The 16086-nt window shown below is 41.5% G+C and overlaps 5 non-coding genes across 5 annotated transcripts; 2 read left to right on the forward strand and 3 right to left on the reverse strand.

Moving 5' to 3' along the window:
• Positions 1-1351: 1351 nt before the first annotated feature.
• On the reverse strand, positions 1352-1433 carry trnal-uag (transfer RNA leucine (anticodon UAG)). The gene has a single exon. It is a non-coding gene; the product is annotated as a tRNA-Leu (tRNA).
• Positions 1434-6443: 5010 nt separating this feature from the next.
• trnat-agu (transfer RNA threonine (anticodon AGU)) lies at positions 6444-6517 on the forward strand. Its single transcript has one exon. It is a non-coding gene; the product is annotated as a tRNA-Thr (tRNA).
• Positions 6518-7171: 654 nt separating this feature from the next.
• trnal-uag (transfer RNA leucine (anticodon UAG)) lies at positions 7172-7253 on the reverse strand. The gene has a single exon. It is a non-coding gene; the product is annotated as a tRNA-Leu (tRNA).
• Positions 7254-11477: 4224 nt separating this feature from the next.
• trnat-agu (transfer RNA threonine (anticodon AGU)) lies at positions 11478-11551 on the forward strand. The gene has a single exon. It is a non-coding gene; the product is annotated as a tRNA-Thr (tRNA).
• Positions 11552-12857: 1306 nt separating this feature from the next.
• On the reverse strand, positions 12858-12939 carry trnal-aag (transfer RNA leucine (anticodon AAG)). The gene has a single exon. It is a non-coding gene; the product is annotated as a tRNA-Leu (tRNA).
• Between the last annotated feature and the right edge of the window lie 3147 nt (positions 12940-16086).

Below are 16086 nucleotides of genomic sequence, written 5' to 3' on the forward strand. Positions count from 1 at the left end.
ATACGGTGCATTGTCCTTCATCAACCGTGGGATTGAGTTCAAGAGCCGAGAATTAATGTTGCAGCTGTATAGAACCCTGGTCAGATCCCAGTTGGGCGGTAATAAATAGGTGTCCCAGAAGCAGTTCTTCTCTCCAATCATTCGGCTTTATCTTTTCTGTTGAAAATTACTGAACTCCAAGATATGGCAGAGATAGTTAGCTTTATTTCCAAGTCTCTGCCGTCTGGTTCGCTGGACTGTTTCTTATGTCTATGCTCTCTAATGTTTAGGTGCCTTCAAATCTGACTCTAGAATGGACCTTCGCTAGCTTCAACTTAGGGATTTTTAAAGCCAAGGATATTGGCATTATCTCTCCAGGTTAGAGAGCCAGGACGACCACAGCATTGCATGGAAGCCACCTAAAACGAGCATTCTGTGTGAGAAACACAACACGGAGAGTCCTTGCACACGTCCACACATTTTATGAGGATTCGCAGATCGTGGATCCTTCACTATCTTTTGGCTGAGTGTCAGACTTGGAGCAATGTCTTGAAAACGAGTGAGCTGTGCAGAGAGTAGCAGCCCATATTTTGCATGCAAACTATATCGGCGTAAGTCTTTAAATTCGGTCTAAATGGCTTTATTTCTTCCAGGCAGTCTCATTATGCCATGCTGCCCAACGCAAGGGCTCCGTATCTTAAAGGGTCAGAACGTCTATCTAGTAAACAGGAAATCCTGGGTTCAACTCCCAACGGAGCCTTTAGTTTATGGGGCGAATTACAATGTTTCAGAATAAACTATACATTACAAATTACACAGCTTCTGTAAACACAAAAAGCAATGCTCAAAAAAGAGCGGAACAATGACATAGTGTACATATTAAACATAGTTCTCGAAAACTTCCGAAGTCTGATGTTGTCTGCCGGACAATAAACACGACGACGGATCAAATATGTGATATTTCTGAGAATAATCTTTACATTTTATAGAATTTTTGCAGTGTAGTGTTGGTTCATGGTGACAATCGTTTGCACAGGCCTTGTTCAAACTGCCGAAGAAATGACCAATCGAATTCCGACCAGTTCGCAGCATATTTAAAAAAAAACAGTGAGGTTCCGTTACAGAAAGGAGCGAAAATGTAAACATCTGTTAAATACTCTTACACCCATAAAGTTCGATAAATAGAGGCCACGATTTCCACGTGTCCACTGCATTCACCGCCCAATCTGGAGGACTTTGCGGTTCCGCAGTTATCATTGACTCAGGCAGCAAACCTAGATAATCGCCACGACGATTTATGCTTCTTACATTTTATATTGCAATACATTTCGGAATTCACTTTATACTGCAACCAAAATATGTATACATACTATGGCAGTGGTGGGATTTGAACCCACGCCTCCGATGAGACTGGAGCCTAAATCCAGCGCCTTAGACCGCTCGGCCACACTACCACGCACTTTTATTCATTACCTTATTGCGTGGATTGGTTGAATATGGTAATCATGAAGGCATTATAATATATGTTCAAAAAGAATGCTTTTAACATTCTTCCACCTACTTGCTTGATACTTGAAGCATTTTACATTTTCCAACTCTTCCAATATTTCGTTGCAGCAGACCGGAGAGAACAATGAGTCTGTTACCTTTTCAATCTGCCGAGAGTCGAACAACTACATCACATATGTCAGTGCAAGCAGGCTACTTATCATGAATTTTGTCAGTATGCACTTCTGTCCATTTGGCTTTAATGTTCACTGGATGCGAGGAGTAGAATCACGGTTATCTACCTATGTTGTCACGTTCAGGGACCTTTACAGGCCTACAGCAAGATGTACAGGGATTTCATTCAGATGGTGCAGTCCCAGCGTCCGCAGTCCAACACTGCAAATTAGAACGCATGCACTGGCATCGGTTCTGGAATATCTACACTTATCCTTCTCTGAGTAATTTAAAAGCTTTCTGAAATAGAATCGCAAATCTTCAATACCAACTGAAATAGGTTTTATGAAGTTGTTTTATGATTAAGTAGTACTGAGATGTAGTTGCTTCGCAGCAGACATTGTTTCGGCAGCACTCCTTTTCCCGTTGCCTTTTAGCCGAATTTTTTTTCAGTCAGGGTTTATATGTGGACTAGATACCCGGCAAACTAGGTACTCGTGTCTGTTTTGTAGCGACAGATTCCAAGTTGAATACTACTATTGTTTTCTGAAATATAGAAAGTGCAAACATCTGTACTGATCTGCAGGGAGAAGAATACTCATTTCTGTTAGTTGGTTACGTCCTGGCTGATCTGATTATCTGCGAGCCCCTAATTTCCACCAACCTTGTAACATATTGTTTTCCTTTACTTAATAATATATTTACAGTCTTATGAATAATCCAGTACGTTAATCCCTTTTGTATTTTATGCAACCGACTCTGCGGATGACCGCGGACAAAGATCATCTAATCAGGGTGTTACCATCATGCTGTTGAACCACAGGGGATAACTGCACTCAATTTCACTTGCTCCATCATTGATGTTGTCCCACAGCCTACGGACTGAATTTCAAGGACTATTCATCTCATATTCTGGATACTTATTGCTTATTTGTTTCTTATTATTTATTTCATTTTGAATGTAGGCAGTTCGTTAGACTTGTGCACACTTGAACGCACAAGCTGGAGCTGTCCTTCATTGATTGTATTATGGTAATTATTCTATCATCAATGTATTGAGTATGCCCAACAAAAATCAATCTCAGGCTTATATATGACGAGATCAGTGAACTTCCATAGTAAGTTTACTTCGAAATTTGACTTGAATTTTCAAACCATGCCCTGGATTGCTTGATATTCCACTGTCAGGTGAAGTCAAGCGACAGTCAAAATCTGACCAGGTTTATCATTGTTACGAATGAGAAAAAAATAGTGCTTCTCGTGGGACTTGTAACCAAAGCTCTTTAGCCTTTAACTTGGCGACTCAGGAGCTGAAGGCTAACATGCTAACCATTGCGTCACAGAGTTCACAAGAACTATACATAGTGCAAAAAGATAAAAATGTTGAAGAAAGAAACTGCATTTTTTATACACACACATTTTTCTCATCTCTCTTCCGTTCTTTCACCGACAAAGATAAAAGAAAACAGCCCCACAGTTCTCCTCCTGCTTTGGCACCAATTTCTTAATTGCGTTTCACAAACAGTTGGACGGTAAGAATTTGAGATGATGCTGCATATTTTCTTTGATTTGTTCCGAAAGAGCCGTGCTACTTTCCCTTCCTATAGAGGAATTACTGCGTCACCAATTCCGTGAGTTAAAGTATATTCATTAGATAATTATCAGTGTTTTGTAATGTAGCAGGGTCTCTCTCATTTATGCATGTCCTTTTAAATTCCTTCATTAAAATCAGCTTTTTCAATTCATTATAGTCCCTATTTACATGTTCGTGGAAACCCATCTCTCAAAACACACAGCTTTATCATAGGCAAATTCCACATACGTTTACTCCATAGATATCTTCAAATTTCTGAAACTTTCTCTATAAGCTTCTGGGACCAACTCATCTGCCTTCAATATCAGCTGTTTCACAATATCATAATCAAGTGCTTGCTCAGCAGTTAATGCTGTATAAATCTCTTGTGTTTTGCCTATAATTACACTCTGCAACAACATTGACAATTTCTCTTTCGGCCGCTCTGAAATCAGAGCAATAGTTTCAAAATGATGAAAATATATTTTCCACTTTTGTTTCACGAAATGGACGGACCAATTTAATTTCCAGACTAACAACAAACGTTTTCCTGTACCAGGAGACTGTTTCTCAGACCTTAACTCCGCCATCGCAAATTCAAATTCCCTCTTTTTTTATTTTCAGCTTCTAACCTACAACGCTCCAAGTCTGCTTTACTTTGTTCCAACTTCATTTGTTCGATTTGTAGCTGCATTTCTAGAGTACTTATTGGAAACGAATCTAAAACCGGTTCATCAAAATCACCCCAATCTACATAGTGTGACGCAACTTTTCTCTCTATTAGAGCCTTTGATGTAGACCTCGAAATACTTTAAAGTTGCAACCTACTAGCAATCTCAAAAACTACATTTTTTTGCCTTCGCTAATAACTCTCTGTTTGGTGAAGCCAGAAATCATCAATCTTCATTTGTTGCTGAATACTACTCACAAGCCAATCAAACAACAGAATCGAGTGTTTCCCTTTTCCAAAACACCGATCAAAAATGAAACAAGCATTTAAACCCGGACAATATGATATCGATCCCGGACGAGCCCCCATTTGTTATGGATCAGTAACAATGAATATATAATTGAGACAGGTTTTTATAACAAATAAACCATGTATTAAACACTGTAAAAAAACTTGAAAAGGAAACAAACGACTAACGTAACTGGTAGTGAGCTGCTATGCGGCAGGTTGAACAGATGTTAAAGTCATAATGCAAAAACAGTTCCTAGAAGTAGTAATGCGAAAGTCCAAAGTGGGAGAGGCTTTCTTTCCTGTACTTAAATCCTTTCCACTTTGTTACTGCTGATCCCAGCCAGAGTATGTTATTTCCCAAAAGATTTACAGTTGAAGGAAATAACACAGCTTAAAGGCATTGACCTTTCCTTGGCGAAATTCTGAATCCAACTCTTTCAGCTGTATTTTGGCAGAGCAGGAGTTAACATGGACACAGGTTACTAATTACTCGTGCGAAGATTAAACAAATGTCGAATCTGATTCACTGTCGAAATTAACTTTCCCAATCCATCGGTATTTCTGAACTCCTTTAAAATCTTCCCTCTCCACAGACTGGACTGGCAGTATTGGAGCGGAACAGCTGGCAATAACCTTTGAGACTTAAGGCAGAAAATAATACTCCACTTTAAAATAAAACTGCATCATACATCGAAATACACAGCAACGCGGAGTCACTAGTGAAATCAACCACCGACTGCCCCGCGTCACAGGGAGTGGTTCTCCTTTTATACCCTGTTGGAAATAAACTATCACATGACCTCTCACTGGCGGTAAAATGACGTCACTCCCCCATCACAAGAGCATTACCTCATGTTCACCATAGTCTCAATTACATCACGGTTACGTGACAGGTACAAGATACCCACGGGTTCTTAACAATGCACACTTGCAGGTGCAAGTGAAGACAGCGCCTGTGTGACTTTGGAGGACACGTTGACTCAGGGTAAGCCAGAGAAAGATTGAAGCCAACACCCTGAAGTCAAAGTATGAGGAAGCGACTTACCCAGCACCCACAGACTGACCTAACTAAGCAACAGAATTTGGAAGGATGGTGGGACAAAGGAAGACACCCAGTTCACAGTCAGCGAATTTAGATACGTCTTCCGATTAATGAGCACGATATGGAGATCATAAATACAGTGTCCACACGAAAGTCAAGCTGTACCAGAGCTGTGTTGTGTCCACATTCTTGCAGATGTCAGAATGCTAGAGCATGGCAAAGAGCTGTCTTGCAAAGCTGTCGACATTCCACACCACGAGAATCAGCAATTTACTTCGTACCTTCTGCGCAGGAAAGATCTCCAAGCACGCCCTGCTCTTTCAATGTCATCAAAATCACATGACCACAATCATCATAAGGAAACGTTAGAGATGGATTGAGCACGTGATGAGAAGATAGGCAAACTCCAACATTAACACAGCAATTCATTGGATCCCTGCAGGGTGGAGGAGACATGGAAGACCAAAGAGATCTTCGCGCCATACAGTAGAGGCAGAATACTGCCTTGAACCACACCTGCGACACAATAGAGGAGGCAGCCAAGGACAGGACCTTCATTGCTGCCCACAGCGCCAGTGGCGTAATGGGCGGTGTTCCTGAAGAAGCTATGCTGCCCGATAATTCGGCTTTATCTCGTGTTGAAAACTACCGAACACATGAATATGGCAGAGATAGTTGTTTTTTTTTCCCCCAAGTCTCTCCAGTTTGGGACGCTAGAATGTTTCTTATGTCTATGCACCCTAATGTTTAGGTGCCTCCAAGTCTGACTATTGAATGGACCTACCCCAGTTTTAACTTCGAGGATTCGTTTTTAACCCAAGTATAATGGTTTTACATCTCCAGCTTAGAGCGCCACAACGACCACAGCATTGCATGAAAACCACCTAACATATTGATCAAAACGTGTTTAATCTGAAAAGGTAACACTTACGTCTTTAGTTCGGAGAAAAGGCAACTAGCATGATGGAGATTTCACGTTGGGAAACACAACATTGAGAGTACTTGCACAATTCCACTCTTGTAATGAAGATTCACGGCTCGTGGATCCTCCACTATCTTTCGGCTGAGTGTCGGACTTGGAGCAATGTCTTGCAAACGAGAGAGCTGTGGAGAAAGTAGTAACCCATATTATTCATGCAAGCCATATCGGGATGTGTCTAAATACGGTCCAATGTGTTTTATCTCATTTACGTAGTCTCATTTTGACATATGCTAGCCAGCGCAAGGGCTCCGTGGCTTAACTGGTTAAAGCGTCTGTCTAGTAAACAGGAGATCCTGGGTTCACCTCCCAGTGGAGCCTTTAGTTTATGTGGTGAATTAGAATGTTTCATAATAAACTGCACATGAAATATTACACGGCTCCTGTAATGACAAAAATAATGTCACAAAAAGGAACGGAACAATAACATAGTCTACATACTAAGCATACTTCTCGAAAACTTTGCAGCACTGATGTTTTCTGCCAGGAAAGAAACAGGACGACGGATCAAACTGGTGACATTTCTGAGAAGCTTGCTTACCTTTTTATAGTATTTTTTTTTCAGTGTAGCGTTGGTTTATGGTGTCAATCGCTTGCAAAATGCGGCCGTGTCCTAATCTATGGTTTTACCTGGTCTTAATGAGAATAGTCCCGTTTCAAAGTCTTTCCAACCGAATTCCGATCAGTTCGCTGCATATTTCAAGAAACCGGGGCGATACCGTTACGGAAAGGAGCGAAAATACACACAGTTGTTAAATACTCTTACACCAAAATGTTCGCTAAGTAGATGCCAGGAACTCCAAGTTTCCACTGCATCGCCCGTCCAGCTGTAGTGTTCAGCATCTCCGCAGTGTTAGCAATGACCCACGGACCAATACTGGATCGTCGCCACGATTATTTATGATTCCTACATTTTATATTGCAAAATATTCCGGATTCACTTTAATATAGCAACAGAAATATGTGTACATAAGATGGCAGTGGTGGGATTGGAACCCACTCCTCCTTAGAGACTGGAACCTAAGTCCAGCGCCATAGACCGCTCGGCCACACTACCACATATTCTGGATTACGTGGATTACGACGTGGAATCCATCAACTGGATTGGTTGATGATGTTACTTGAGAAGGCTTTAGACCGTATGCTCAAAAAGTATGCTTTGAACATTCTCCCACATACTTGTTGATACTTGAAGCATTTTCCATTTTCCAATTCTTCTAATATTTCGTTGGAGTAGACCAGAGAGAAGAGTGGGACAGTGTTTCCTTTACAAACTCCCGGGAGTCAAAAAACAATATCACAGATATAGTGCAAGGCCGCTAATTATAACTAATATTGTCAGTATGTACATCAGAAATTCGAATTTAATGTTCACCGCAGGCGTGCAGTATTATCACGGTTATCTACCTATGTTGTTACATGCAGTGACCATGGCAGGCCTCCGCCAAGACGTACAGGGATGTCATTCAGATGGAGAAGTCCCAGTGTCCACTTACCTGATCGTCTGCCGAAACTCTAATTTCCACCAAACTTGTAACATATCATTTTCCTTTACTTAGTAATTCATTTACAATCTTATAAATAATCGAGTACACTGACATCCTTCGTTTGTTATCCGATCAATTCCGCCGCCGACGGCGGACGGCGATTTTTTAGTTGGGGTGTTGCCGTCATGCTCTGAAACCACAGGAGTTAAATTCACCCAACTTCACTTGCTCCATCATTGAACTTTTCCCAAAAACTACGGACACAATTTCTAGGGCCCTTTATCTCATATTCTCTATATTTATTGCTCATTTGTTTATTATTATTTGTTTCTTTTTGCATGTGTGCAGTTCGTTAGACTTGATTAGTCCTTCACTGATTGTATTATAGTTATTATTCTTTCATTGATTTATTGAATATTCCCAGAGGAAAATCAATCTCAGGGCTATATACCTCGAACTTTGACTCGACTTTTGAAACCATGTCCTGTATTTTATAAAGACAGACATTTTACTCTGCTCTCTCTCGTTCCATCACCGACAAAGACGCACAACTATCCCGCCGGTTCCCCTCCTGCTATGGCACCAATTCTTTAATTGTATTTCACAAGCAGTTGGACGGGAAGAATTTCAGATGACTCACCGCATTTTTCACTTCATTCAGAAAGAGTCGCGCGGCTTTTATTGACAATACGTACATTGCGAAGGTAGGAGGGATTAATTCTCTTTTTACTTATTTTAATTCTGAGCTGTTTCGGCAAAACATCGTGGCCTGCTTTTTGTGCTTCTATGTAATGAGGAAGGCAGTCTCTAAATTGTAAAATTGTACAAAAAAATGGTATTTGTATTTAAACAAAGCAATGAGCCATCACTGAATGCAGCCCAGCAGAGAATATTTTGGCCAGTTTCTAGAATATCCCACGTTAAGTACAATAGAGCGCTCTTTACACTGATCAGACTGCAGGTTGCTGACAAAGCCGATCACCGCAGTTTTCAACGTGCAATTCTTTCTACTCAGTGCTGTTCCCTCTGAGCTGCGAGAGTGAGTGGCCGCGCAGTAACTGAAATGCTCCCGCGCACTTCACCTTTGTTGCCTGATCCCGGAAATAAAGACAGACGGGAAAAAAGGATAACTAAGAAAACTAAATGTGACAGGTTTTTTTTATTATGATATATTTTCATTATTCCCACTTATTAGTTAATTTTTCAGCTTTGATTCTAAATATCCACAGTATGCATGTAACAAAAACGAATGAAATTAAAGTGCCACAGAGTGTTCACGCCGTATTAAAAATTTCCTGCTCAGATAAAAGGTTGATTCTAGTATCTGGAAGTAAAATACAGGCGGCGTTGGAAAGTGGCCTCTGGAAACATCTGGCGATCAAATGGTCTAAGAGTAATGTGACGGTGAGCAAAATGGAGCAGTCGGGAGCTGCATGAACCAGGACAAATGTTCTGCTGCCCACGAGGGTAACACTGCGAACGCTGCATGGAATGCAAAACAATGCATTTACCTCAGTGAAACCTCTATCATTATGTTCAACAGGTCCGCCTAGCCTTGGCAAGCAAGTAGCGAGTGGTGCAGGTGGAGAGGCCATACTTACTTCGCGAAACTTTCCCCGAATATCACAATACACAGTCATTAGATAAGATCCGTTATTCTGTGGATTTTCCTGACAGAAACCCTCCAGAGAACTTCAAAAAAGGGTGGAATTCGCAGTTACATTTTTATAATGATCCCATCTCCAGAACGCTCTGAACCCAGAAATGCAGAGATTAAAGGGAAGTGCAAGAACTTCCTTGTGTTTCCATTAGTTCTGAATATTGAAATTTGAATTTATTCACTAAGTCCTGGCGATTGAAGCAATAAAACCGGAAGCATTTAACCTATAATGTCCTATTTGATGTCTCAAATTTACCTCTTATTCGGCTAAACTCACCGCCACAAATAAATCGCCATTTTCATGATGTTACTGATAGGTTAACCTTGTTATAACGAGAAATAGACAGTGAATTTCTTGTGAACTGTCTCCATTGCTGGTAACAAAAAAATAAACTTTATTAGTGAGAGGACAGGCATCGTGGAGAGTGATACCGCTATTATGGGCGCACCAAGCACACCACTTGATTTAGTACTTCCTATTCCTAGACTCCAATCATTTGTCTAACAAAGAATATGAAATTTGCCTTTGTTGCCCCTTGCTGCATCTTCCTGCCAACCGTTTAGTTTCCAGAAAACCTCATGCCCTTTTGTAATCCAATGAAGTAATATCTCTCAAAATCCGTGTAAAACTCCGCCATTTGCGTTCGCTTCCCGTCGTGCATGACACAAAACCAGGATGTAGGAGAGTGAGAATTGGAATCGGTATACTTACCAGAGCTTCTTATGTACATAAAAGTAGGACAACATTACAGATGGTAGTTGTTGGAGTTATTGTATAACTGCAGAAATAATCATCATTAATCTGGGGGTCCAAATGGATACACTGCCGCTGGAGTCCGCAGTCAGATCCGTCAGACGTTTTAAGTCATTGCACAGTTATCAGTATATACCTGGATTTTTAACATGCATGTACATACCATTCACAAATTCTGATTTTATTTCTCTCTGACACTCACTAAAATCACGGGAAAATGTAATCGTATATTTCTGACCTTAGATGTTATGCCCTGCAATATCCGGTCTTTTGAACAATGCAACGCGATTCCCAGCATGGTGCGAGTTACAACACAGCAGCCGGGCAAAGCTTTTCACTTAACTTTCCTATTTGCTCGTGAACTATCCGAGCGAAATCTTCCCTGCAAAAATTAATATGTAGCAGAGCGTCATCTGCAAATTTAGACATGCTTATTCCTTCATTCTGCTTAACGTACTTCAAAACAATTCTGATAATAGCCGATGATCGTCAATACGTACTTACCTCGGTTCCGTCTGTACACGGAACACCTATGCAATTATTCCGATTCATTGAATCCCTGCAGGGCGTTGAAGACCTGGAGAGCCAAAGACAACTTGACGCCGGACAGCAGAGGCAGAATACGGTACCTGATCCACACCTGGGTCACAATAGATGAAACGGCCAAAGACAGACAGAGATGAAGGATCTTCATTGCTGTTGTCAACGCCAGCGGCATAATGTGAAGTAAGAAATAGGTGTTTCAACAGAAGTTCTTCTACCCGATTATTCGGCTTTACATCTTCTATTGAAAAATACCGAAGAGATAGATATAGCAGAGATAGTTGGCTTTTTTATTGCAAGTCGCCGAAGTCTAGTAAGCTGCACTATTTCTTATGTCTATCCCCTCTAAGGTTCATGAGCCTTGAAGTCTGATTCTCTAATGGAACTTCTCCAGCTTCATCTTCACGATTCAGTTTTAAATCCAAGGTATTGGTTTTACCTCTCGAGTTAGAGAGCCAGAGCGCCCACCGCATTGCATGAAAATTAACTAAAACGTTGATCAAAACGTGGTTAATCTGAAAACGTAACACTTGCATCTTTAGACGGAAAGAAAGCGAGTTAAATCCAGCGTCATTGAACATTTAAGTTGGAAAGTACAATATTAAGAATCCTTCCACACCTCCACGCTTGTTTTGAAGATTCACGTCTGGTGGATCCTCCACTACGTTTCGGCAAAATGTCGGACTTGGAGCAATGTCTTGAAATGGAATGAGCTCTGGAGAGAGAAGGAGCCCAGATGATGCATGCAAACTACTTCGGGGGAAGTGTCCAAATACGGTGTAATTTGATTTATCTCATGTAGGCAGTCTCATTATGACGGATATTGACCAGCGCAAGGGCTCCGTGGCTTAACTGGTCAAAGCGTCTGTCTAGTAAACAGGAGATCCTGGGTTCAACTCCCAGCGGAGCCTTTAGTTTATGGGGCGAATTGCCATTCTAGTGCGTATGTTAATCAAAATAGCTTCTTTGGTTGCCAAAAGTAAAACTGCTTCTTTGTTATGTTAACTGGAGTGGGAGCGTTTTCTTCCAGAGCATTCTCGAAGCTTCTCGCAGCTTGTTTAGGATAAAATTGCAGATAATGGGGATTGTATTCATTTGTTAACCAATTGGGTTGGTTGTTATTTTCTCTTGTGGGTCTGGGGGCTGGGATTTGGCTGTCTTTTCGAGAGTTGGGGAGAAGACGGCGCAGAAGGTGGACGCTTGTCGCACTGCTCGGTTGATACTTCGGGTGGTCCCAGGTGCGAGGTTGTGGAGGTCGGAGGAGAGCGAAGAGGGGTCGAACAGTTCGATGATTGAGCTCCAACGATGTGCACTAAATTACCTGAACTCTGATAAGTTTTGGCGCCTTTTCTTTATTTTATTTTCCTTCATATATGCTGTATCGTTATTAATCACTTAGTTCCAGTAAGACTCGTAAAGTGTATGCTGTAACCGTATTTGGTGTGAGCTTGATATTGAGTGTGCGACGTTGCATTAACGTGTATTCCACAGCATCTGCGTAAACGGGAGGCGGGGTTTGGCGGGTGGCTGGAATTTTCCCCCGAGACATATACCAGCCTGTCGCGTAAGCGTTACACCATGTTTGAGAATGAACTGCACATTACAATTACAAGGCTCCTGAAATCACAAAGAATGTCACAAAAAGGAATGGAACATAAATAGAGTGTACATATTAAACATAGTGATCGAAAACTATGTAGGTCTGGCATTGTCTGCCAGGCAAGATCCACGTCGACGGATCAAATAGGCGAAATTTCAGAGAAGCTTCTTTACCTTTTTATAGCATTTTTGCAGGGTAGTTTTGGTTTATGGTGACAATCTTTTCCAAAACGCTGCCGTCACTTTATGAACTTATGAACATACTTTATGAACTTGCCGTGGTCTTAATGAGAAACGATGTCGCTTCTCGTTTCAAAGTTCTTTGCAAACAATTCCGACCAGTTCGCGGCATATTTCAAGAAACCTGAGAGATGTCGTTACAGAAAGGAGCGACAATACATACAGCTGTTAAATACTCTTACACCCACAATGTTCCCCCACAATGGAGGCCACGAAACCCACGTGTCCTCTGCAACCCCGCATCTGTAGCTCTGCAGTGCTATCTATGACTCAGTCACCAGTGGTCGTTGCCACACTGATTTATTATTCTGACATTTTATACTGCAAAACTTTTCGGAATTCACTTCAGTACTGCAACCAAATTACGTATACAGATGATGGCAGCGGTGGGATTCGAACCCACGCCTCCTTAGAGACTGGAGCCTTAATCCAGCGCCTTCGACCGCTCGGCCACACTACCACGTTGCATAAATTGGTTGGCCACGTTAATCGAGAAGGCGTTATACCATATGCTCAAAAGGTATGCTTTGAACATTCTCCCACATACTTGCTTGAAACTTGAACCATTTTCCATTTTCCAACTCTTCCAATATTTCGTATTGGAGAGAACAGTGAGACAGTATTGCCTTTTCAAACTGCCGGGAATCAAGCAACCATATACAAGATGTCAGTGCAAGGACGCTAACTATCACGAATATTGTCAGTATGCGCATGGGCCATTCGGCTTTAATGTTCACCGGATGCGAAAAGTAACATCTACCCATGTTGTCACGTTCAGTGACCTTTACAGGCCTACAGTAAACGTACAGGAATGTCATTCAGATGGAGCAGTCCCAGCGTCTGCAGTCCAACACTGCAAATTAGAACTCACACACTGCAACGGCTTTAGAATATCTACACTTAACCCACTCTGAGAAATTTAAAGGCGTTCCAAAATACAATCGTAAACCTTCAATACTAGCTGAAACAGGTTTTATGAAGTTGTTTTATGATTAAGTAGTACTGAGATGTAATTGTTCTGCAGCAGACATTGTTTCCACACCACTATTTTCCGGTTGCCTTTCAGCCGATTTTTTTTTTCAGTCAGGGATTATGTGTGGACTAGATACCCGGTAGACTGGGTACTTGTGTGTGTTTCTGGGGCGACAGATTCCGTGTTGAATAATACTGTTGTTTCCTGAAATATAGAAAAAGCAAACATCTGACCCATCTTCAGGGAAATACTCCTCAGTTCTGTCACTCAGTTACCTCCTGGCTGATCTGATTGTCTGCCGAACTCCTAACTTAGACCAACGTTGTAACATATCGTTTTCCTTCATTTAGTAATTTATTTACAGTCTTATGAATAATTAAGCGGACAACGGCGGACAACGATCATCTAATCGGGGTGTTACCATCATGCTCTCGAACCACAGGGGATAACTTCATTCAACTTCACTTGCTCCATCATTGATTCTTTCCCACAACCTACGGACTCAATTTCAAGGACTCTTCATCTCATATTCTCTATATTTATTGCTTATTTGTTTATTATTATTTGTTTCATTTTGCATGTGCGCTGTTCGCTAGATTTTGGCGTACTCGAACGTGTAAGTTGCGTGGTCCTTCATTGATTGTATTATGGTTATTATTCTATCATGGATTTATTGAGTGTGCCCGCAAGAAAATTAATCTCAGGGCTATATACTTCGAAATTTGACTCGACTTTTCAAACCATGCCCTGGATTGCTAGATACTCCAACATCACGAGAAGTCACGTGACACTCAAAATTTGATCAGGTTTTCCAGTGTAAAGGATGAGGGAAAATACTGCCTCTCGTGGGATTTGAAACCACAGCAAAAGAATTTTAACTTAATCAGTCAGGAGCTGAAGGCCAACATGCCAGCAATTGCGCCACGGAGCTCACAGGAACACTCCCCAGAGCAAATAGATAAAATTTTACAAATTTGATTATCATTAATTAGGAGGTTCTAACGGATAGAATGCCGATAGATTCCATATAGTTGAAATAAGTGCATTTTATAAACACACACATTTTTTGCGCTCTCTCTCGTTCTTTCTCCGACAAAGATATAAAACGGTTCTCCTCCAACTATGGTACCAGTTCCTAACTTGCATTTCACAAACAGTTGGCGGTAAGATTTTTAGATGGCGCAGCAAACTTTTTTTCAGTTTTTTTTTTAAGAAAGTGCAGTGCACCTTTTCCGTGAGACTTTACCTTGGACGCACAGTGCCTGTTGTTGCCTGCAACAGGAACCTGCACGCTGACAGCAGATTCGAGATTTGTTACGAATTCCGCAGGACTAAAATAAAATTTGAAACAGAATCAATTAGTCACTGCTAATGGTCCATCTTTTGTTGAGTTGCAGTACTTCCCCTTTTCACAGGAAGTCCCAATTAAACATCTGAATGGAAAGACATTTTTATATCGTTCCGTAAACCAGTCATCGTAGTGTAAACAGTCTTGCGGCAGTTAAAATCGCGGGAGATGGTGCTTGCCATGAGTAAGCGTCAGATTGACAAAGAAAAAAATGGACAGAGCTTTCGGGCCATTTTGAAGAACTCAAGATTGTTTGTGCAATTAGGCACTTGACAATTATTATGTGTGATTTGAGCAGAGTGGTGATTATGGGCGCGGCTATGTTGCAAGTTAGGAGCAGAGACTGTTCAAGAGCCTTCAGAAGGAGAGAGGGGCTGCTAAGGTGGGATTCTGGTAAGTGTTCTTCTCTATTGCAAAGAAATATACTCTACAATCTTCAAGAAGTTACATCATTGGAATAGGGTTTGGAGGCTTGCGTATCTCAATGACCCAAAGAGCTATGATAGAGACAGGACCTCGTGCCTTCGCTGTTGGTCGTGTCATCCATGTCAAAAAGCACAAAGGTTAGAGAAATGACTAGGAGTAGTCAAAGGGACTTCCTTCCATATCAATGAGCGGTGACGGTGTTCCTGAGTCTCTACCAGGGACTTCCATGGTTGAATGCAGAGAAAACCGACAGGAAGCTAATGGCACGGTGCTGGAAGCCCTGCCCACCACTGAGGCCAAAACCAAGATTGCTTATTTTTTGAATGCACCAAACATGCTAGCAAAAATATCTGCAGGAGCGCGTTTTCACAACCTACGTACCTGGGAGTCAGTGAAAGCAGATGGACAGGGTTTGACAGACTAAGGGCAGCAACCGGTGAAACAATTTAGGCTGATCAGAAGAAATTAGTCAGTATCATGATGGTGTAGCTGTCCTTTTGAAGTAAGGCATCGAGAAGCGTTAGTTAGAGTTGAAATCAATCAACTGTAGGCTGGTGAGGGTCCGACTGAAAGGAAAGCACGTCAAGATGACAGTGCCATGCTCCAATAACGATGGTGACATTGAAGAAAAGGACGTCTTCACCGAGCAGACACAATCGGAGGTGGTGAGTTAACTTCATGACATTATCATCACGATGGGAGATATAAACGCCAAAGGAGGAAATGGCAACGCACACTTAAGTTGGGTCATGGACACACAGTGATGTGGAACGGTGAATAACAATGGTGAAAGGCTGGTGGAATTCTGTGCCAATACCAACCTGGTCAGAAGAGGATCTCTCTTTCCAGACAGTGAAGTC

Source organism: Hypanus sabinus, chromosome 6, assembly GCF_030144855.1.
Source record: "Hypanus sabinus isolate sHypSab1 chromosome 6, sHypSab1.hap1, whole genome shotgun sequence".
NCBI lineage: Eukaryota > Metazoa > Chordata > Chondrichthyes > Myliobatiformes > Dasyatidae > Hypanus > Hypanus sabinus.